Here is a 22,546-nt window from a genome sequence, read left to right as displayed (position 1 = left end):
GTAACAGCCTTTTCAAGATATGACACTGGATCTCATTGTCTTTTGAAGTCTTCAAGGTGGAGATTATTATGTCACAGTGTATAAATGCAGATAGTATCCAGCACTAAACAGCTTTGATCATGGCTGGGCCTTCGTATACTACCATGTAATGACAATTATAATAATAGTATAGCATATGCAGTTAGAATGTGGCTGTTCTGATCCAGAATCTGGATTTGGCTGCTCATCCACAGCTCCTCAGGACAGGTCAGAGCTGACCTGAGCCATGTGTGTTCACAGAGATGCTTAGGAAGCAAGAAGGCTGAACATTCCTGGGTTTGTATGGTAATACCCACAGCAGAGAGCAGCTGGGTAGCCACCACGGACTGCCTGCCCACAGAGCAGCACACCTCAGTCGACTCATTACTCATCCAGAATATTTATACTGCAGTCTGGCACACCCGCTGCTGGGGAGATGAATTGCCATAAGTCATCTCAGCCAAAAGAAAACAATTAAAGGAAACTGGAAAGGGCAGCATTTTTTTTTTTATTTTTTTTTTTACTTTGCGTCTTGCAGTTTCCCAGAGGAGGATGGAGAGTGCTACGAGCTCTGCAGAGCCCTGGGTGGCAGCAGAGCCCTGCAGCTTCCCAGGGCAGATTCAGCACTTGGTGCTTTTTGCAGCACCGTGCAAGTGGCACGGCTCAGTTATCCGGTTTGTAGACAGTACTGATTGCTCATTCAGGCAAATTATATTAAACTAGGGAAGGTGGCTTACTGGGTGACTCAGTATAAACCACTTCAAAACATTTTGCTGGTGTCTGTTCACTCCTATGTGATGACTAGCCTATACCAGAAATGGGGCTGGCCACAAAATAGATTTTCTGACCCTTTAAAAAGTCTTATCTTTCCCCTCCAAAATAGGGAAACTAACCCCCCATGCAATAATGCACTCTTCTGAGAAGTTCCAGGAAACTGAATATGGAAGGGCAAAACTAATTTCAGATCAGCCCTTTTTTTTTGGTTTTCAAAAGTTAAATTTCAGTTGTGAACACCTTTATCTGAAAATATGTGAACTGAGGCAACTTCCAGACCCAACTAGACAAATCCCTGAGTAACACAGTCTCAGCTGAATGCCTCTGAGCGGGAGATGGGAGCAGATGACCTCCTGAGATCCCTTCCCACCTGGATTATCCCTTCCTTCCATAATGATGACGTTTTGACATGACCTCAAAGGTGGCACCATTTTCTGTGAGCAAATGACACAGCATTTTCTGCAATTTGGGTCCCACATAAGAGGCACCCAAACCGCCTAAGTGCTTTTAATGTCTTCAGATTTTAGTTTTTCCACCTGGACATCTTCTGTCCCCCTCAAGTAATCTGCAGAGTTTACATTGCTTGTCATCCCAACGCAGCACTTTGCACCTGAATTATGAGAGCATGCATGCTTCCCCTGCTTTCAAACTATCTTGTCTAGACTAAGCCCATTTAACCTCTTTCTCTTAACTGGCTCTGTCAGGAAAACGCTCACCCTTCCAACTCTTCTGTTGATCATTAGTACCAGAAGCAACAGCAAAAAAAACCCCCAACAACATAAAAGCCCAGAGGCCTTCAGAGGCAGCACCCTGCTTCCTCCAGCTTGCGTTTGTGAAATGGCAGCTAAACGTCCTCCCGGGCGTCCCCTCTGCCGACCATGGCTGAGGCACGGCCAGCCGGCGAGCCCGGGCAGCGCCTCGCACACGGCAGCCGCTCTGTGCGTGAGGAGGCGCCCAACCGCCCCAGACAGGTCGGAACCGGTTCCGGCCGCCCCTGAGCGGCCTGAGGGGAGGTGGGCGCGGGGAGGCGCCGGGAGGGGGCTGTGGGGAGCCGCCGCTGAGGAGGGACAGGGACACCCGTGGGGGACACCCCACCGCAGCTTGGGGGTGACCCACGCCGGGGCAAGGACACCCGTGGGGGACACTCCACCGCAGCCTGGGGGACACACACACGGGAGCACGCTCCCCCCCCGAGGGACCACCGCCTGCAGGAACACACGCTGGGGCCGGGACACCCCTGAGCGGTGCGGGGCTGCTGAGAAAACACGGTAAGGCGCCCAAAGCGGCGGAAAAAAAACCCGTAACCGGCACGACCCGCCCCTTGAGCGGCTCTCGGCCTCGTGCAGGGCCGGGGCGTAAGGCAGAGTCGCAGGGGGAGGAGAGACTGGGAAGGCGGAGGAGAGCTCCGTGAGTGAAGCTGAGCCTGGGGAGGGGAGGAAAGGTGCTCCCCTAAGCGCTTAATTATCTACGTTCTCTTCTTCGTAACACGAATCAGCCATCAGAATTTGGTGCTAATTGGCAATAGATTAGATTAACTAAAAATTCCGCCAGCTGAGACTGTTCTGCTAGTGACACCTCATTAACCTGGCCACTCCGTTACTATGTAAAGGGGAATTTGTTTTATTTTTCCAATGAATTAACTGTATCACCGCGGGAAGGTCATTTCCTCAGCTGGACATGAGGACTCCACTGACCTTCGTATAGTGATGGTAATTTGCGCTCCCTGAGGGGATGACACGATGTTTGCATGGGATGTAAGATAAGTTACCAGGGACAGCAAGAAAACGGACCTAGATGGTGAGCTAGGTGGTGTAAAGGTAGGAATGGCTGTCAGCATCAAGCATGTTTTGTGGAGTTTTCCATTAAGACAGCTGTCAGTGTCTCCAGGACCATGCTCCTTGCTGTCATGTTTTCACCCAGAGCAACTGCCTAGCTGCTCTTGCAATGAAGTTGCAACCAACTGTTGCCCTGAGGTGACTAAGCGAAGCAAAGATGCTTCTGTGCAAAGCAGCAGGGGAAGAATGGGGACAGAGGATATTCATTGCACTGAAAATAGCAGAAATCTGGGCTTTCTTTGAAGAGTAGCACCTGTGCAAGTACGAATACCATAGTCTGCAATTTCATGCCAGTCTAATGGGGGAATACACCACTGGGCATGTGGTTATTGTCTGACCTGGTCGGGTGTTACTTCTGCTGAGTCCTCTGCTTGAGGAGGGACACTGCTGCAATCCGGCTGAGGGCCACTAGATGGTTCCCAACAGCCGTGGAAACTCAGGCCATGGCCTCCCTTGGGTGGGCATCCACCTGAAGGGTGCCGCTGGGCAGGGGCAACAGGTAGGAACGTGCAAAGAGGCCAGTGGAGACTTGATGTGTAAAACAAAAAGAGAGGCTGGAAATCCTCAGTGGCTCTGTGGGACCTCCTTTTTGAAGGTTTTTCTAATTTATCTGAAACTGCTGTAGTTGTGGAGCTGTTTGGAAGCAAAGACTGGAAAATGCCTTCCAAAGATGTCACTAAATGAATTGTTCCCACATACATGCGTATTATTGGTTTCTTACATGGAGAAAGGGCAGCTGAATAGCATTTCTCATCTTTCCCTTCACACCCATAGCATCTCGTTTCTGAAACAAAAGGGATCTTGCTGTCTGCTTAGCCAGGGAGGTGGTCTGGGATTTTGCTGGGCCTGCAGTGAGTGTAGGATGTGCTGTGCCAGATAGAGGAGACCGGTGGAGGACTGAGGGCTGAGACCTAACTTCTGGGTTTGAACTCCTGCCTTTGCCATCAATGTCCTGTTTGACCTTGGTAGTGTCACTAAGTTTCTCAGTGCCTCAGTTCCCTGCTCTGTGATGGGAACATGCAGGGGTGGTTCTACTGCCTTTTACGTGGTGGTGATCTCAACAAGCAGGCACATACACTTCTCCTGCTGTAGCTGTTGTGCTGGGCTTGGTACTGGTATTTGATGGAAGGGAGTAAAGAAGAAGGAGCCAGACTCTCCTTTGTGGTACACAAATTGAAATACAGGGCATTTTGTTTAAATATAGGAAGAACTTTATTTACTGTGAGGGTAGGCAAGCACTGAAACAGGCTGCCCAGGTCAGTTGTGGAGTTAGTGCGGGTGCACGTGCAGGCATCCTTGCAGGTTTTCAGAAGCTGACTGGACAGGACCCTGAGCAACCTGCTGTAATTGATCCTGCTTTGAGCAGAGTGGTTGGACTAGATAATCTCCAGAGCTTCCTTCCAACCTCAGCTGTTCTGTGATTCTGTGATTCATCCCTCCAAGTCTGGCTTCAGGGCAAGAGAAATAACTCAGAAGGTCTTTTCTGAGGTGATCCTCAGTAAAGGTCTGGTAGGATCTGTCCTCTTTGGAAGAACCTGTCTGTGAGGAGGTGCAGCTAATGCACACGGGAGGGGGTGTGCCATGTGGTGGTAGGTGGTCGGGGGGAGTGGGTGCATAACACAGGGCGTCATCACTACCCATTGTGTGAAGTGGGGGCTCTGAGCAGAGCCAGTTCCCCTACATGGCCAATACCCTGTTTTTTGTGGGAGTCTATGGCCATAAGGCTTCGTTTGCACAGAGCTGTCATTTCAGACAGAAGCTTTTGTTGGGGTAAATCTGAAAGCCTCAGCGTTCAGTGCAAAAGTGCTGTCCCTAGTAGGCAGTTAGTCTGTCATATTGTCCATGGCTCGGGGTGGCTGGGCCTCTGCTCCTTTCAGCCTTGAAATCTGCCTGTGAATGAGATCCTGCCCCATCTCTGTCCTCTCATCCTTGCTCCTGAAACGTCTGTGTTACTGTGTGCTCTGCGGGGATATTTGGGATCCCATGTCAATCCAGCTCACTTGGTTTGTTTACACTGAGCAAGATATTGGAGCTCACTCCCTGAGTCACCTTCTGTGGGCAGAGGAAATGTGAGCACTGAAACGTCAATGCTGGAGACTGAAGTCACATATGGCCTTAAGTAAAAGGTGTAAATAGCCTTTCTTCCCACTCCTTGTGTCAACAGCAACAGAAACCAAGACTCCCACTCTCCGGAAGAATTAAAACCCTCTCAAAACCTCAGACCTGTGAGTCTCACTCTGTTTCTATGTATGTTTCTAAGCCCTCTCGGTGTTCTGGCATTGCCTTTGCCATTTTGCCAAGATGCTGACTGTGGACCCCTCTATTTTGCCCTGGAAAGCAGGGCCAAAAGCACAGCCCCTGTGTGCCAGGTCCTGAACAAACAGATGATATGTACCTCTGTGTGCAGTCAGAAGTTTGGCTGCAGCATTTGTAGTACTTAAGCTCACTTTTATTCAGGGTATGAATAGCCATGTGGCTATAGCAGCCTCTCTGAGCCACCTGAGGTCCTGGGATGAACTGGGATCAGTAGCAATGGAAAATCCACGATGAAGCAGGCCCCTTGCTGTTGGCTTGTGAATTAAAGCTAGATTAACAGTAAAGGTAACCTAAGGGTAGATTAAAGGTAGTTTGGGTAGGTGTGTGCTTCTGCCACAGTGACCACAGAGCAAGGTTATCCCTGGCTCAAGAAAAAAAGGATGTTTCTTGCAATGGTCTTTTCCTCCATCCCTTCTCTGCCCTCTTTCAGTCCTCTTCTCCCCCTTGCTATCTCTGATGACCTCTGTCCTCCACATTTCTCCATTTTGGATGATATTTCTCAGATGCAGGACTGACCCCAAAGCCTTTTTCCAGGGTAATCAGGTCAGCAGAGAAAAGCATTCCATAAACTTGTCCCCACATCCCCTAGTTCTGCTTTTCCTTTCTCAGTGCAGCTTCCCTGCATCCCTGACCTGAGGTCGATGCGCAGTCTGATACGGATTCATATTGGGAAGAGCCCCATCTGCTTTTACTGTTAAGTCTGAATGGAAAAGAGTTGTGTTCACTGCTTGTTTAATTATGCCTGAATAAGAAATCTCCTTGGGACCATTTCATGAAGGACACTTTACAAATGTTTTGTATTATTATTGTAATAATTTAGTGGGAGTTACACATGCATGGAGAGAAGAATAGACCTGAGCAGTGCCGGCTTGCAGGTTTTGGAGAGTTGCCAGTTGCTGCCATGGAAAATGAAGAGGGCATGTTGCCCTCCAGAGCTGTAGTTTCACCTAGCGTGGGGCCTTTGCTGAGTCTCCATGATGCTGGTGGTTTAGTTTGGGATGCTCTTCACTGCAAACCACAGCCCGGGTATCCCAGGACAGTGCCAATGCACACTGCCATTTCCAGTTTGGGGAGTGACAGAGGTGACTTGCAGTTTGCTTCCCATTAGGGGAAGTCATGATGCCAATGTTCAAGTGGGTGCTTGGGTTCCCCTTGCATCAGAAATGTCACCATTAGCAAGAGGAGTGTGAATAGTTACTCAAGTCTGTCAACTCATTGCAGCAGCATTCAGCAATCACTTTTATTTATCATTTTGAATGGTGGTGGGGCTACCTGGAGATCCCCACTGAGGGCTAATAAATGCAAAATACCATTAGCAGGTGTTTAGAAATTGGGAAAACGTAGAGACTGAGAAAATACTCTCAGCTGAAAAAGTCTGGAGACTGGGAGATTAGTAGGGGAGGCATCATATCTGCTTGCCCCACTCTTGCCCTCTCCTTTTTAAGGGTAAAGTTAGAGAGAGGGTGCTCAGTGAGATGAACCCTTGGTCTGAACCAGTACCACTGTTTCTGTGGTCTTCTGTTACCTGCCACTGGGGAACATTGCATTTACCAAAGGTGGCTGAGAAACTGCCGATAAAACAAGTTCTCGTAAGAAAAGAACTGTCTTGTGGTGACGGTTTTTATGTAGGTGAGATTTCTTGATGGGGCAGGGTGGGATGTTTTAAGTTGTTGTCCAAGAGTGCATGGTCAAACACCCTTAAACTGTTGTAGTGTTCAAAGAAGAAAGGTCTCTGTGATCCACTATCAAATAGGTATCACATCAACACCCTCCCTGACCTGCGCTTGGGTCTCACTGTGAGGGTCTTTCCTGGCCCGTGGCACCCAAGGGAGCTGCATGTAAGTGGGAAATGAACTGTCTTCACAGACAATCCAAGCAGAATGACCTTAGGGGCAATGTAATTTGTGGCATGAAAAATGGATATTTTGCATTTAGTGTTAGTTCTTGTGAAAGGAAAGAAAATGTTTTTACACTCTCAAAGCTTTTATTTAATGTAGATTGAAAAATTTCTTTCAGTACTGTGTGTTTTTTCCCTCTCAGAATTTTCTAAAGTAAACATGAAGGCAATGTCTAAGTAAAAATGCAGTAGAAAATGGGAAATGTTTGTTTCCAAGGTTTCCCTAAATGTTATTGTGTTTTTTTCTTGAATAAACAACCTAGTAAGCAATGTGAAATACACCCGGGTCACCAGGTGCTTCATCTGATTCACGATAAGGCTACAGCTATAAATAATGTTAACAGCAATAGTAACTTGATCAGTAAAGCTTGAAAGCAGTGTTAAGATATCAAATAAAAGAATGAGTTGAACTGAATTAGCATGTGCGTGAGGTTCCATGAAAGAGTCATGTCAGCATTTTGTCCTGTGGCTGTAGAGGAAAGAAAAATCTTGAGATTTCTGTTAGTTCTGTTCTGTTAGGGAACAGAGAGCTGGACTGGGACAGAGGCAAGAACATTTTCTTCGAAGCATTCTGCTGCTTTTCTGCAAAGTATTTCTAAGAGCATCCCCTGAAATGCCTGGATTCCTGCTACAGATTAAAAGTACATGGAGATGGAGGATAAAAGGGGTGTTAGCAATTAGCTCTGGTGATAAGTTTAGCTGCTAGAAAAGTTGGACTAGCAAAGAAGAACTATTAATTGAAATCCCCAGTTAATACAGAACTGTCAATAATGAATGCATAATGGAGAAAGTCCATTTAATTTTTAATTATCGCCAGCCCCTTCCAAACAAATACAGTGTGTTAAATCTCCCTGTCCCCTTCACCCATGCAAAGGGTGTTTGATGGAAGTCTTCATTAACCCCAGGTCTGCTCACGGCATCCTGCCAGGCCATTAGCTGGTTAGTTACAATAGCAATGACTGGCACTTGGCAAGAAAAAGCCCAGGCAGCCGTTGCCAGGTCCAGAACGTGGCAGGAATTAACTCTGTGGGATCATTGCAGGAAAAGGCTGAAATCCTTTGGCTGAGCTCTCTGACATGGTGGGGTCTTGAGCTCCTCGTGGGTCTGATGTGGATTGGGGTCTTTGGGGGCTAATGTAGTAGACAATCCTGATCAAGTCACAATTCCCAGATGAAATCACTGTTGGTTTGGGGGTCTCCTCTGTAGGATGACCTCCAGGGCAGTCATGGCAGGTCAGCCAAATAAGTGAAAACACAATTTGTCTTCTATAAATTGAAGAGTATGGATATGCATATTTTCAGGCTTGAGTAATGGGGTGTGGGTTGAATGAACTTCCTCAATCTTGAATGAGAGCGTTCACACAGGGGCCCGAACAAATTTGAATGTATGCTAGGAGGTCTCTGCATGGACCACATTTAATGATCCCATCTAGCATTTGACCAGCAATCTTCTAGTGGAAGCCAACTTGGGAAGAAACTCCCGTGGACTTTTGGTGAATTGTAGCTGGCATGGGATTTCCGTCTCCTCCAAAGCACAACATCTCCAGCCAGCCAGAGCTTACTGGCCACGTTAACCCAGACAGAATAATCGTGATAATGACCAGCACTGTGGGAGACTGAATTCTGTTTTTCTGGTGATACAAATCAGAACTGATTCGCCCAAGTTTGGTAGTATTAGCAATGTGAAACTAATGGAAGCTGGGTCAAGATCAGTCTGTGGTTCTCCACTGAAAGTGTGAATAGAGGCAAGTACAGAGTCCTGACTTTACAGGAGCACTGACTCAGAGAGAGTTGGCAGAACTTTATGCTTGGGATGGGTGTAGGGAAGGGCTTACAGCTGTGAAAAGTCACCTTCTCTTAATGCTTGTCCCAAATGCGTCCCAACACTTACTATTTTTAGAGTCTTGCTCTCAAATGAGTTTGCCTAGGGACAGCCTTCTGGGGATTCAATTAAACTCTAGAATAAAATAAACACTACCCCTTAGCAAGGGCTTGCATGCTAAGCAGAGTCATTATTTGAACAAAGTAGGGCTGTAAGTTTCAGTGTTTAAATGTCCTCTATTTTCATCAGCTAGGGGTCAGAGACAAGTGAAGATGGGAAAACCCTGTTCATTAACTCAGCTCATCTACTCCCATAGCCTTTCCGCTACCACTCTGAAGTGATCAAAACACCTTAAGGGCATTTCCTTTGGAAACTTCTGCATTTTAGTGACTGAGTTTGAATTCACTGAAGCAGCTCCCATTCTTTTTCAGATTATAAACTAACTGTGTTTGTATGGGCAATGCAGTGACACAGAGACCTGGGCTGCTGTGCTGTTTGTCTGTTGAGTGACCTTAGGTAAGCTTTGTTTTTCCTATAATTAAATACTTGCTTGGTGCATTGTGATCCAACAGTCATCCCATAGGCCAAGTCTCTTAGATGCTTCCATCCAGATTTGCGTTTTTATCCTGGAGAAGAGAAGTGGTTGTCTCAGCATGTGTAGAGATATTGGGTGACCTACTGCAATAGAGCAATACTCCAAAAGCAGAGGAATCCCCAAATTCACATCTCACCCCAGAGATACTGTTTGGAGCACCAGATTTAGACTTTAAGGAGAAAGAAATTCCCTAAGATGTGTTTGACAGTGTCCAGTGCAGCGCAGCTGCAGCTTATGTGAAGTCTCCTTAAAATCTTATCAGAAATTCTGATCTGGTGCAATTTCTGGATGATTCAAATTCACCTGAAGCTGGGTTTGCAGCTGATCAGTAGGTACTAATATAGGCCAAACACAACTGTCACTCTTTGAAGACTTCTAGCAGTCTAAACCGGACTGCAACTTGGAAGTCTTATGGAGTCAGCCTTCTGCTCTGCACTGGGAGACTCCACCTGGGTATTGTGTCCAGTTTGGGGCACTGAACTTCAAGAGTGATGGAAACCAAATAACTAAGAAAACTGCAGAGGAGACTGATAAAATGATCAAGAGGTCTGGAAGACTGTGGCTGACAGGGTAGAGAGAAATAATTGGGTTGTGTAGCTTAGAGAAGAGAAAACTAAGTGATAATATCCTTAACACACAAAAGGCGGGTGCAAGAAGGGGAATGATGCCTTCTTCACATCTGCTGCGGCTAAGAAGTCACAGGCACAGTCTGTAACAAGGAAGATCCAAGTGAAACATAAAGCAAACTTTTGTGGAAGAGGCGATAAAAGCCCTGGAAAAAGGAGGACGAGTGAGTGAGTGAAGCCTGCAGGTTAAACAAATATCTGGCAGGAGTGGTGTGCAGAGCTCATGCGGTCCTGGGACAGGAGGATTAACTTAGTAACACAAATCATTTCCATTTTTCACTGACCCCAACTACACAAGTGCACATTACAACATTCACAAACATACACAGATGGCTGTACACATGCATGCACACAGTGCCTTTGCACTTTTCCCAAATATATGCATACAAATGGTTTTAGAAAATAGGGTTCTGTCATTAGATATCTCCCTTTCAGGTTTTTCTAGGTGACTTGGCCTCATTAATTGTAATACTACTTGTAATAGTGTAACTGTCTTAGATTTTCTCAGGAGCCAATTCACACTATGCAGTCAAGCAGCAGTCTTAGCAGCTCTCTTTTGTTGAGATGCTACTTTTTATTTATATCTCTCAGTCTAAAAGAAGCTAAAATAAAAATTGCCAAGATTTTTTAATCCAGCTTTGCTGTCTGGTGCTGCTGCAACTACAAAAAACCTTGGGTGCGTCCATTCGTCCGGATGACAGCTAATCCTTTTCTCCTCACTGTTGAAACAAAAGCAGCTTAGGAAGGTTTGGAGTTGGAGAGGAAGCATCAGTGTTTGAAGGAGATGTCCCCAAAATGCAGTCATACAGAGGACCTGTGGACTTCGCCCTATTCTTGGGCAGAGAAAACTGCCCTGTTTTGCACTGTCGTCAGTTAAAATCAGTGTTTTCCATGGACCTGTGAGTTTTGGAAAAAGCTGCACTGGCAGGATTTCTTGGGTCTGGGTCCAGTCTGTACAAACCAAGCTCTTGAGCTTAGATTATCTAAGCAGTTGCTGTTTCAGCTTGTTATTTCAAAGCACTATCCTGTTATAGCCTGGGGAAGCTGGACCCTTTATCCCTAAATACTTCTTTATTGTCCTTGGAGAAAAGAGACAGGGCAGGGCAGAGTGTGATTTTAACATTTGGGCAGGAATGGGACTAAGCGGGTACTGAGTCTGTCCTTGTGGATTTTCTATGTGTCAATATTGGTCATCTCTTCCATTCCCCTCCTTCTTTGCCATGTGCTCATCTTCGTTCATGAAGACAAGTATATTCCTTTTTCACAGAAACTTTCGTAAGTTCTGAATGCACCCCACTTCTAGCTGGGTTGGTTTATGGAATTGCAGCGTTTTCTGCAGGATTTAAGGGTCCTTTCCTCTCCTAACACTGTTGGGGTTTTGTTTGTTGGTTTTTTTCTTATAATTACTGTGCTCCAGAAGTGCCTGAACTGCTGTGGAGCTGAGCAGATGCAGGGGTGGGTGGGAGGGGTGATGCATTGGTGTTGGCAGCTTGCAGTGCTTTGCTGGGGATAACTGCAGGGATCTTGTTTCAGGAAGGCTGTTCCAGAGTAGTGTCAGTGCACTTGGTGATTAAATCCAACACACGCTGGAATCAACAGTACCCATTCATGGTTACAACTGATTGAATAAGAACAGAATTTAGCTCGCAGGCTTTTGTTTTGGTCATCCTATTACTTTAATTCCTGTTCCCAGTTTTAGGGCTCACTGAGATACCAGAGCACTGTGCTGACTAGGAGCTGGACTGGCCCTATAGTAATTTTTTCTGGTTCACATTTTTCTGTTTTCTAGAGGTCTGAGTGACACAGCATGCCTTGAACACGTTGTATATAGAAATAAAGCCAATACTAAATAATAGATCACCTTTTTTCCCACTTCTCTTGCATTATTAATTTTTTGTGGCACACAAATTGTTAGCAGTTTCCCTTTTAAACCAAGAATTTTGGAACCCCTCATGGATGAATTCAAGGGGTACATCATGGCCTTGTGTCAGTGCTGATGCAATTAAAGGTAAGATTCCCAGCAGGGTGGAGAGTGAAGCAAGTTGGAGAGTGGAGAGGAGCTGACAGCCCAGCAGCCTGTCACACCTTCAGTGAGATTCTGCATTCCCATCTGCTAAATGGGTGTTGGCACTTTAGGAATAAGCCTGGAGGAGCATCTTCCTGTTCTGAAAATACAGCCTCACTCCTCTTCTTTCACACTACAACCACTTTGCTATTCATGTGAAAGGGCAAGCTCTGGTCCTTGCACCCAGGCTGGGGTATCCATGCCAACCCCAGGGTGTAGCCCCTGAAATTCACTGTCCTGAGTTCAGTGTGCTTCCCTTACCAGTGTTATGAGTTGGTCCATACTATGCTGGGTCTCAGGGACTGAACATCCACTTAGCATGGAAGGCTGGAGCCCTGGACCAAAACAAAGAGAACCAGTTTGATAGCATAGATGTGCCCACTGGTATGCAGACTTTCAAGGCTGGAAGAGAGTGGTTGGTTTTAAGGTAGAGTGCATCTCACAGCTTTGGTATCTAAAAGACAAATAAAAAACATGAACCACTCTTTCCAGACCCTTTTTATATTCAATAGAGAGAAACAAGGTCCTCAAGGTGATTCACTGGACCTGGCTTAGCAGCATGTTTTGAGAAGAGATGACTCACTTTTCTCTCCCCTGACTATAAAATGGACATAGAGTGAGTAGATCAGTCTTGGGCATCTAACTTTTAGACATCTGAAGTCAGAGCGCCTACTTGACCATTTAAGGAACCTGAAGGCTTTACTTCCAGGCAAAGACCCACCCTGGAGCTGAAGATATCAGCCTCCGCTGGCAGTTTACTGCAAGATCCATCACTCTCCATGTGCAATACAACATGCTTCCCGACTTCACTGAGAATTTAAATGCAGTGGGAAGAAGCTTCATCTCTCTATATCTGCCCATTTCATTCCATTCCTCTCCTTTGCCAGAAGCAGGCTGTTAGCTGATACCCCTGCGGGGCTCCAATGGGTCTGTTTGTGACACAGTTGCTGTTTGACTCTGTAGCAGAGCTGCCCAAGTGAATTTACAGGGTTTATGCTATTAATTTTTTCCAAGTCTGCTCAAGGAGTTAAGAGTTTAATAGATTACTCCTTTCCTTGTCCCTGGAGTGCAGAGATTTGCTGTGTTTCCGTACACAGCTTTTGTTCTGCTGTGGGTCCAGAACAGAAATGCTCCTCTGTACAGCAGAGAGCTTGCAGGAGAGCACGGAAAAAAGGTGAAGGGACAGTGTGGTGAAGGCTAGGCAGACAGCAGGGGTGGCCATGGGTGGCAGGAGCTGGAAATACGATGTCAGAGCACAGCCTAACTCTGGTTGTGCTTTGTAACATGGAAGGGAAATTTTCTGTGCCAACAAGCGCCTGGCCTGGGCTGTTGGTATGCTGTTGCTAGCACCACCACTTAGTAATTTTCTTGCCCTTCCATCATCTTTTGTTTGAAGTGTCTGAATATTATAGCACTACAGAAAACAGTCAAGGGAGAAGACTCTTTCACTCCTCTAAAACAGGAGGGGCACCAGGATCTCACCATAAAACCCTAATATTGGAGACAACAGGGAAATCTGAGCCCGTGTTGACTGTGTCCATGTAGAAAAGCCAAAGAGGGAGAACAAATAAGTAAAATATGCTTTAAGAATTGTGCTTAAAGACTAGTATTGGAGTTAACATGAACACAGTAGGTGCAACATTTAATTCCCTACCAAAAAGGTGCTGTTTGTACCCCTTCCCTTGCACTGCCGCGCACTTTAATCAAGAAATGCTGAGGTGGTGTGGCTTGCTGAAGCTCACAGTGGCAGAGCTGGGGCTAGATTTCACAGTATTAGGTGCCACTTGATGTCTCTTCTGTCTGTCTGAAGATGTAGATACTTCCACCAGACAGTGAACAAAAGATCAGAATGAGGCTCAAATCCTGCTGTGCAGTTATGTCCTCTGTTTCTGCCTGTCTTAAATGGAGATAATTAGCCTTTCCTGCTTGTATAGAGCACACAGAAATAACATAAAAGCAAAGCTCCATTTTAAAATTAAATGCTATTATTAACATCTAATGTTTGATGGATGATTATGGTGTTACAACAACATAAATACTTCTCTGGGGGCATTTGGCCAGTGATGTCCTAGGATGCTTTGCAGTTCCAACCTGATTAAAAATGAAATTCTATTACACATCTCTGAAGAGATTCAAACCATTGACTAGCAATTGGAAGGAGATACTGCCAACTGTGAGGCATAAATACTGACAGTTCTAGCTACAAATGTTTCCAATTTTGTTTTATTTTATTTTTTTGTAGGACAAACTTATAAATTAGAAGGATGTGCCTCAAGAACAGCCTGGGAACATAAAAAGAGAGTAAATGATAAAGAAGTTCCACAGCTAGACTATTACAGCACTATAGTGTAGGCAAGCAGAACCTTTTTAAAAATCAATAAGAAATGTCACTGGCAACCAGTGTGGATTTCAGCGCCAGGGTAGGCAGATCAAAAGGGGCTGAGAAAAGCATTGCAAGAGTTTGAAAGAAATGTGGATGTGCAGAAATAACATCTGTGAACAGTGATCTTTGTTGGTGGCTGGAACAGTGAGGTGTAAGGCATTGGTTGTGGAAACAACTCTCTGTATCCTGCTGTTGGTCAGGCTGAGGTTGGGTTACTTACAGCTTCCTCACTGCTAGGCACTGATGTTCATCTCAAAGAAGCCTAAGGAACTCAGGTGCCAACATCCATTTGATTTCAGTAGGGTTTGGTTGCTTGACTGTTGATTCCTATAAAAAAGCCAAATTCTCTAAAATTCTAAACTGCATGATAGATATGAAGCAATCTGCAAATCACTGGTAGGGGTAAAGGAGATAAGAACTTGATGGCTTGAACTCAAACAGCTCTCACTTCTTTAAAACTATGTTTCTTGCAAATTAGTCCACAGGTAATCCATAACTTTCAATAACCCCCACAAAAATAAGAGAAAGTGCAGCTATTGGGACAGAAGTAACCGGTTATGCAGAATTAGGACAGGAAAGCAGTCACGGAAATAGGAAGCAAATAGAAAGCAGAGGAGGGACATTTAGAAACAGGGAATCTACAAGTGCAAAAGTGATTTGGAGAAAAATATTGTCTGTCTATGTCTAGGACCTACCATGCTTCTGTATGTATGCATGTATATATATGTATTTCTTTTTATATTTATGTATGTATATATTACACAAAATCCCTGGTTTATAGACATGCAAATAGGGCAAGCATCTGCATTGCCCCAGCAATAGCAAGGACCACCCAGCATAGCAGAGCAGCCTGTGATCCAACCGTGGAAGGGGAGTTAGTGACCTCTGCCTGGTATCAGGCCATACTGACTGACAGCATGGGGACGGCTGGCTGAGCTCAGGGTATGACCAGGTATCAACCCTGGTAGCAGCCTTCCTCTTCTCACGATAAAATCTCTTTTGTTTATTTCCCTAATTAGGCTCAGGAGTCTTCATGAAGAGGGAAAGAACTGTCTGCTAAGACTGGCTAAGAGGAGTTATTTCATATTCCCAGAGCTGGGATGAGACTAAAACTCTTTATGAGATCTTGATGCTTTGTGTTCATTTCCAAGAAGCCCCCCTAGACATTATGAGCATGGCTTTGGCTGTTTTTATCACACATGGCAGAAAAGTTAAATATATAATGAGATGATTTAAATACCTCAGATTTTCAGGAAGTTTGAAATTTAGATCTGGGTACAGATTTAAATGGAACTTTAGCAGTGGTGGGAAATGTTCAGATATTTTTTTTTCCTTGCCATTTCTCATCTTTATGCAGCTTTGTTCTTGCATCAAGCCAGACTCAGAAACAGAAATGTCAATAAGGAATCATTTTCTCTTGAGATTTCTGCCCCATTTTTACAGACCTGCAAAATCTCCATGGGTTGATTAAGCAGCCAAACACCAGTTTGCAGAACATTGTTACAGATTTCGGGAGATTCAGCAAATGCATAAAGCTTCATTTTTCACTATTTTCCATAATTATCATTATTTCCTGTTTGCTTTGTAAAATTCAGGCCTCTTTTCTTTAACACACAGTTTCATTTTCAAATAAAATACTGTTGAAATAGAGCCTTTAGAGTAAATATCCAGTCCTGAACTGCATTTCTATCTTCAGGAAGTAATACAAAAACCAGAAGAAGCCTCTGAAACTATAAGGTAAAGCCTTTGAAAATTGAAGGAAAAAAAATCCACAAAACTTGAACAATAAACAACCAATGCAATATGTTTTCATGTAAAGTTTCATTGAAAATTGGCATTATTGTCTGAAAGTCCAAGCAGTGGTTTTTTGTCTTTAAAAATTACAGGTTGCCTTGGTCAGAAAGGTTCTCCCAAATATATTTATCTATTGTTATTAAAAGAACATCTCTTTGAACAAACCTGTGCCAATTACGTTACAGATCTATTTTTTTGTTACCTTTGCAATGTTGACAGTTACAAGTGCAGCCATGCAAAATGACTCTGATGAATGACAGGTGCAATATTCTATTTCAGGACGAAGTTGCATCATATGGGAAAGAAAATTGTTGCTTGTAACATGGGCACAGACAACATACCTCAGTTTCCTAATCTGGAGAATGATGATAAGGGTAATGACTTTTTTTTTTTTTGAGCTGGGCAATAATGACTAGTTATTAAGAGTGTGCTTTTATTTCTGTACTGCTATAATTAGACCAGCTTGGGGGTGAACAAGCTCGTCCCACAGCAGAACTTCCTAATAGCAGGGTGGATTATGCTCATTTTCCATGGAATAGCTACAGTCTGATGAAGCATGTGCACAAGATGGGGCTGTAACCATACCAGGGGTGGTATACTACATGTCTCTATTGGTACAAGTGGTGTGCTTTATTTTGCATTGTAAAAATGTCCTGAAAATGTTCTGAAGTGAAATCCTGGCTCCTGGAAGTCAGTGGGAGACTTGTTATTCACTCCCAGCACAGGCAGGAATTCCCCTGAGGCCCTCAGGGGGTGTGATTTGTTAATTTAAAAGCAACCCAGTGTTACCTAGTGGAATTCATTCTTCAGTGGAGGTAAAATCTCATGATTTAGGAATGAAGAAGGAAGAATCATCCCTTACAGTTTAAAGTCTACACACTGAGTCTTTGACAGCTTAAGCCAATAATTGGTTGGGACTTTTTTTTTCTTTAATGGCTTGTTATGGATGCAGCTCACACAGTCTTTGGCTTCAGGAAATAAGAAACCTCCATGTGCACAGGCACAGACTGGGACTTTGCAGCAGTTGCCTTAGTCTTAGTCCTTTCCATCAACACCAAATTCCTTGACTTCAACTCAGAGTGCTTGTTTATGGGGGTTGGCTCTTTTTGTTGGTGTTTGATTTATAAGTAGCTGCACAAGGAAAAGAAAAGCCAGCCCCCGGTCTGGCACTATTGTGATTCAGCAAATGCACAGAGCAAGTGCTTACACTGTGAGCGTGATTATGTACTCCTTTGGTAACAGAGGAGCCACATATACATGTATGTGTGTTTTTACGTATTTGCAGATTGGCACACACAGATAAACAACCATGTGCCTACGCATTTTTGTGTGCATGCAGAAACCCAATGCCAGCATTTCTCAATGCAAGGGGCTTATGTCACCAAAGTTAGGTGTGGTGTTTGTGTGGTACAAATAAATACAATTCTATCCATGGGTCTCAGCTCTGAAACATAATTTTAGATTCCAAATTCCCTCATGTTAGTTTTGCTCCTGTCTGCCAGATGTTAATTGTGCTGGATCAATAATTAATACTTGCATTTTGCCATTGCTGAAAGAACCTGATGGAGAATGGTGTTTTATTGTGTCAGATGCTCCTTGGAAGAGACCACAATGGCCTCTGAACAACTCACAATCTAATTATACCAGAGGGTAAACTGAAGCAGAGGACCAGCCTGGTCCCACCTCACCCAGCAGATGAGAAGCAGGATCAGAAGCTGTATGTCTCCATGTGGAAGCCTGTTCTGTCTCTGCCCACTGTAGTCTCCACTTCTCCTTAAAATGTACTGTTTCTTCTCTAGCATTGACTGCCACTTTTTAGCTCATGGACTTACAACATGGATGCAGTAAATTTTGTCCTGTCCTTCCTCTCCAGTACCCTTAAATGTTGCTTTATCTCAGAAGATCGATATCCAGTAGCTATGAGGTTAAATCAGGAATCAACAATTGTCCCAGGGAAAACAGGACACAAGTTCTTTATTTTGGGAATGATTATGATTAAAAAAATAGTGCACATTCTCATTGATTTTCCTTTCCTTATTCTAGGGACCATGCAGCCCATTTGCAATTAAATTGAGTCTAGTTACCCTCCAAAGTGAAAGAACCTGTTCTGAAAATTAGTAGTATGAGTCCCTCTACCTTTTGACAAATTATTTTCTAATGAAAAACATCTGCTCAGGCTAAGAAGGTTCACTGGTCTTTACTTCCGCCTTATGCAAATGGTTTTTATTTTGCATATTGCAAAAAGTGCTTTGGTCATATAGCCAAAAGGGACAGGAAGGTATTGATAAAATGCAGCAATGCTGTAAGTAGAATATAATTTCCCCCCCCCTTAATTATCCTCTTTCTTTATAACAGGTGTAATGAGCACAACACCTGATGGCTAATGATAATCCAGATGGTTTGGAATTGTATCTCCATATGCTGCATGATTTAATGCAGAACAAGGCTGAAGTTAACTGTGTGTTGAAGAAACAAACTCCACTGTTTGTTTTGGAGGTTTATTTTGTCAATCAAGAAAGAAATCAAAAGAGACACCCAGGGGTGTTTGGTTTACAGGGTGATGTGGAAGGCATCCATTCCACACTTTAGCCCAAATCATGGGCAAAGAAGAGCGTACTCTTCCAGAGACTGCATGGCTCTGTTATGTCTGATGACACCTTCTTAAGACCTGGGTTTAGTCCTGGCAGAGGTCTGTGCTCTGCTGTGACTAGTCGAAGCCCAAATCCTGAATGCAGCAATATGTGCTAGGGTTTCAAGCAGCTTGGTGGTGCTCATTAACTTCTGGGAATAACTAACTCCCTGTGAGAAGAGCTGGGTATTCTGCTAATGTAGTTCTGATTTGCACTGATGGGACCAATCCTGGTTCACAGTATTATAGGGCCTCTTACTGCTCTGTCAATTTTGAAGGCATCTCTTCTGATCCGTTTCACCAAACTGGCACCACAGTCAGGCTACAATGACATGCAGAAATATTTTTGGAGCTGTACCTTTACATTTGAAGTAATCACAGCTGGAGCCAGACTAACACAAATGTTTTCTCCTTAGGGAAAAGTTAATCTGTAAGTCCTAAGGATTCTTTATACAGAGACGTGGCATCATTGTCCTCATGCTATGAGAGGGGAAACTGGAGCAGACTAGCTCTGATTCAGCTAAGCACTAAAGCTCCACGGGATGTAAGCACATGCTTTCGTGTTTTGCTAAACTGGTAGCATGCAGAGACATCATGATTTGCCCAAAGCCACACAGTGAGCTGAAAATAGGAATCGGGAGTTCTTTGGACAACTACTGCAGCTATTTACATTTGACAGGTTTTCTTCCTGTGCTGCCCAGAGGACAAGAAACATTTTTCTTTATAAAACAGAAGCAAAGGTGCCTTAGTAAATATTGTGAAATTCTGGAAAACAGATTTGTAGCCTGTGCTGGGAGGTCAGGAACTGTTTATCTAGATCAACAGCAGCATCTGTCTGTGGTAAGTTTTGAAAAAGTTTTTGACTGAGGTGACTTAGTGTTGCCATTGTTCAATCCCAAGCCTGGCACAGGTAGTCTGGCATCAGTTGACTTGTCAGGAAGGATTTGTGGTGCATTTCAAGCAGAGATTCCTCTTTCTTTCCTAGGACATAGATTAATTTCTAGGTTGAGAAGGGAAATAAATCTCCTTTTCTTACTATCCACTCAACTTGCAGCTGATCCTAGGATCTGGTTTGTAACAGTGATTTTGTCAGCAGTGAAAATGTTACCTTTCCAGCCCTGGGAATAACATGCAGCCCATATACCTAGCCAGAGGAAAATGTCAGCCTTGTTTGTGTATGTATACTATTCCCTTGTAGCAAGGACTTAGCCTTGGTAGAAGCCAGTATCATGAGTTTCATACTCATAGGCAACTTCTTCCTCATCTGAATCAATGCCTGACAGCATGTAGAGAAAAAAGTGTGGCCTTTGTGTTGTGTCTTCACATTGCTTGAACAAGGAATGATTTCAGTGGATAAAAACCTACATACGGAGTAGTAAAATTCATACCTGCAAAGAGACACAGCCCAATGCTTTTGTGGGGTGACATCAATTTTCTACTATAGGTAGTCAACAAAAGAGAGTAAATGCAGACAGTCTTTCCTGCTCTGCTCCCATGGCACACTATAGTTTAAATAGCTCTTGGCCTTGGGATATGAAAGAATTTAATCTTAATTCAGGGCAATATATGTTGTGGGGGTAAGCTGAAGTGGAATTTTTAGATTCCTGTTCCTGTGATTGCCAGGGACTGATTCAGAGGGTCCTTTCTAGTTGTTTTTATTGAAGGATGTAGGTAATTTACCTCAAGAAAAAGACACTACGCACGTTCTCATTTCATACTTGACAGAAAGTCAGGGCAAGATGAATACCTCCTACTAACGTTAAAAAAGTAACAAGTAGGTGAAAAAGCTTTTGCTCTTCTCTGTCTCATAAGTAGCTGATGATGCTGTTAGAGGACAAATGTTTCTACAGTAGAGGCTTTAATACAGGAGATTATGGATTTAAACCCTCCTATTGGCTCGAGGGACCACTCACGCTGCTGAGCTCTGGATGTCAGGAGCTACGAAGAGTGCTGCTGAGGCAAAGATAGCACTATTCAGCATCTGCCTTTGCATTCAGTTTTGCAAATGCTGGGTCAGATCCCCTGGCCGATGTTGATGACTGCAGGTCTGCTGAAGTTACAGAGTTCCACCAATTTACTCCTGTGGGGGATCTGGCCCACTCTCTGCAACCTGCCAACCTGGATGGTGTTACTAGACCCTTGTTGCCAAAGGAAAAGCATCTCTTTGGAGCCTGGAGAGGCCTCCTTCATGAGGACAGATGAATTCCCAAGATGTGATGCCCTCATAACAGTCCCTAATGCTTTAAAGCCATCGAAAAGAATGAAATGAGGAAAAGGAGTGGTATTGCTGTAGAAAAAAGAAAATAGAAGATATTTGAGAACTGTGGTTCATGCAGGCAGAAAATGGGTGACCCAAGACAGGAAGTGAAGGGCCAGGTTTTCCAGAGCATGTAAGCATGTTGGACACTTAATTCCCACCTTAGGCTTGGCACTTGACTGCTGTATGAAGAAGGGAAGTCAAAAAAACAGTAGTGAAGGAATAATTCCCTCAAACCTCCTCTCTGATAGGGCCAACGTGCTGCGGCTGTGGGAGCTCTTCAGGCCCATAGCTGGGAGGCACAGCCCTGCTGCCAGCAAGCCAAGCCTCAGGCTGAACTTGCCTCTGCCATGCCCTCTAGGTTTTGGAAGGACAATTTTTGTAGCCTTGTCCTATCAATGAGATGAGGGTTGGAAGACACTTTTGCATCCCTTCACCTTTTTTCCTCCCTGTTAGAGGATAACATTGTCTCTTTGGGACCAGGAATGTCTTCAGCCTTGGGGTGGCAGCATTCAGCTTTGCCTGCACTTCTGGGAAGCCCAGTGCTTGCTCTGTTCCTTCTAGGTGCCTGAATACCTTTGGAAATCTGACCCGGAGGGACATGGACTGCATGATCCAGTTTTCAGCAGTGATACTCAAACTACAAGTCAGGAAGAAAATGAAATACCAAGGACCACCTCACAGCAGGCACTTTGGAGACTTTCTGAAGCTAAATTGCACAGACCAAGCAGGGATGCTGACTGAGTGAATGCAGACAAAACATAAGGCACCCAGGCAATGAAAGAAGGAAATGAAGCTAAACAGAGGTGAAGCGGCAGCTGAAGCACAATAAAAAATGTACTCAGACACTACCTGTGGTTAATTCAGGCAGAGCTACGGGGGATCTCACTGCACTCCTTTTTCCTCTGCTTTAAGTGCTTATTTACCCAAGTGGAACAGGGACGACATCCTCTTCTTTATGAGAGCTATGAGTAATTTTAGATCTGTTTAAACAAGTATTAGGGAGGTATTAAGATGATAGCAGGGAGATTAGATGGTCACTGGGTACCGTCAGGAGAGCTGGGCCTATGCAAATTCCTCATACCTACAATAGAGCTCTTAAAAACACTTAGATAAAAATATATATTCAAGCTATATTTTTCCCCTTTCTTAGAATTGGATGTTCACAGAAAGAACCAGGTTAGGCATTCAGACTAGGCATTATTCCTGTATAGTGAAACTCACTGCTGAGCAAAATGCATGGGTAGAGTTGGAGCTGTTTGTTGAGTTTAGGAGGAGCAGAGCACAGGCTTGCACTCGTTGTGTCCTTGTAAAGTGAACAGAGTTCCTTCCACAGATCTCAGAGCATGAAACAGATGGAGATTGTTTGCATTGCCTCTCGTGGAAACTGGGAAGTAGTGGGATGGCGTGGAAGGACAGTAGATCAGTAGATGTGGCTTAGAGACAGTAGCCAAATCTGGTCTCCTGACTCCCAGGGTATCATGCATGGTGTGAACTATCTTTGCAAAGGGCATCTTACATTTCCATCACTGTAAG

General features: G+C 44.3%; 1 long non-coding RNA gene across 1 annotated transcript in view; it reads left to right on the top strand.

Annotated features, from left to right (window-relative positions):
• The first annotated feature begins 1,888 nt into the window (after nucleotides 1-1,888).
• Nucleotides 1,889-22,546, top strand: part of LOC138689452 (uncharacterized) — a 279,500-nt gene continuing 258,842 nt past the window's right edge. Inside the window, exon 1 of the long non-coding RNA XR_011328282.1 lies at nucleotides 1,889-2,060. This is a non-coding gene — a long non-coding RNA (uncharacterized lncRNA). The remainder of the gene's footprint in view (nucleotides 2,061-22,546) is intronic.

The sequence above is a fragment of the Haliaeetus albicilla genome, chromosome 16, assembly GCF_947461875.1.
Source record: "Haliaeetus albicilla chromosome 16, bHalAlb1.1, whole genome shotgun sequence".
Taxonomy (NCBI): domain Eukaryota; kingdom Metazoa; phylum Chordata; class Aves; order Accipitriformes; family Accipitridae; genus Haliaeetus; species Haliaeetus albicilla.
Note: the sequence above shows the minus strand (reverse complement) of the source record. Positions and strands in the feature narration are given on the sequence as shown.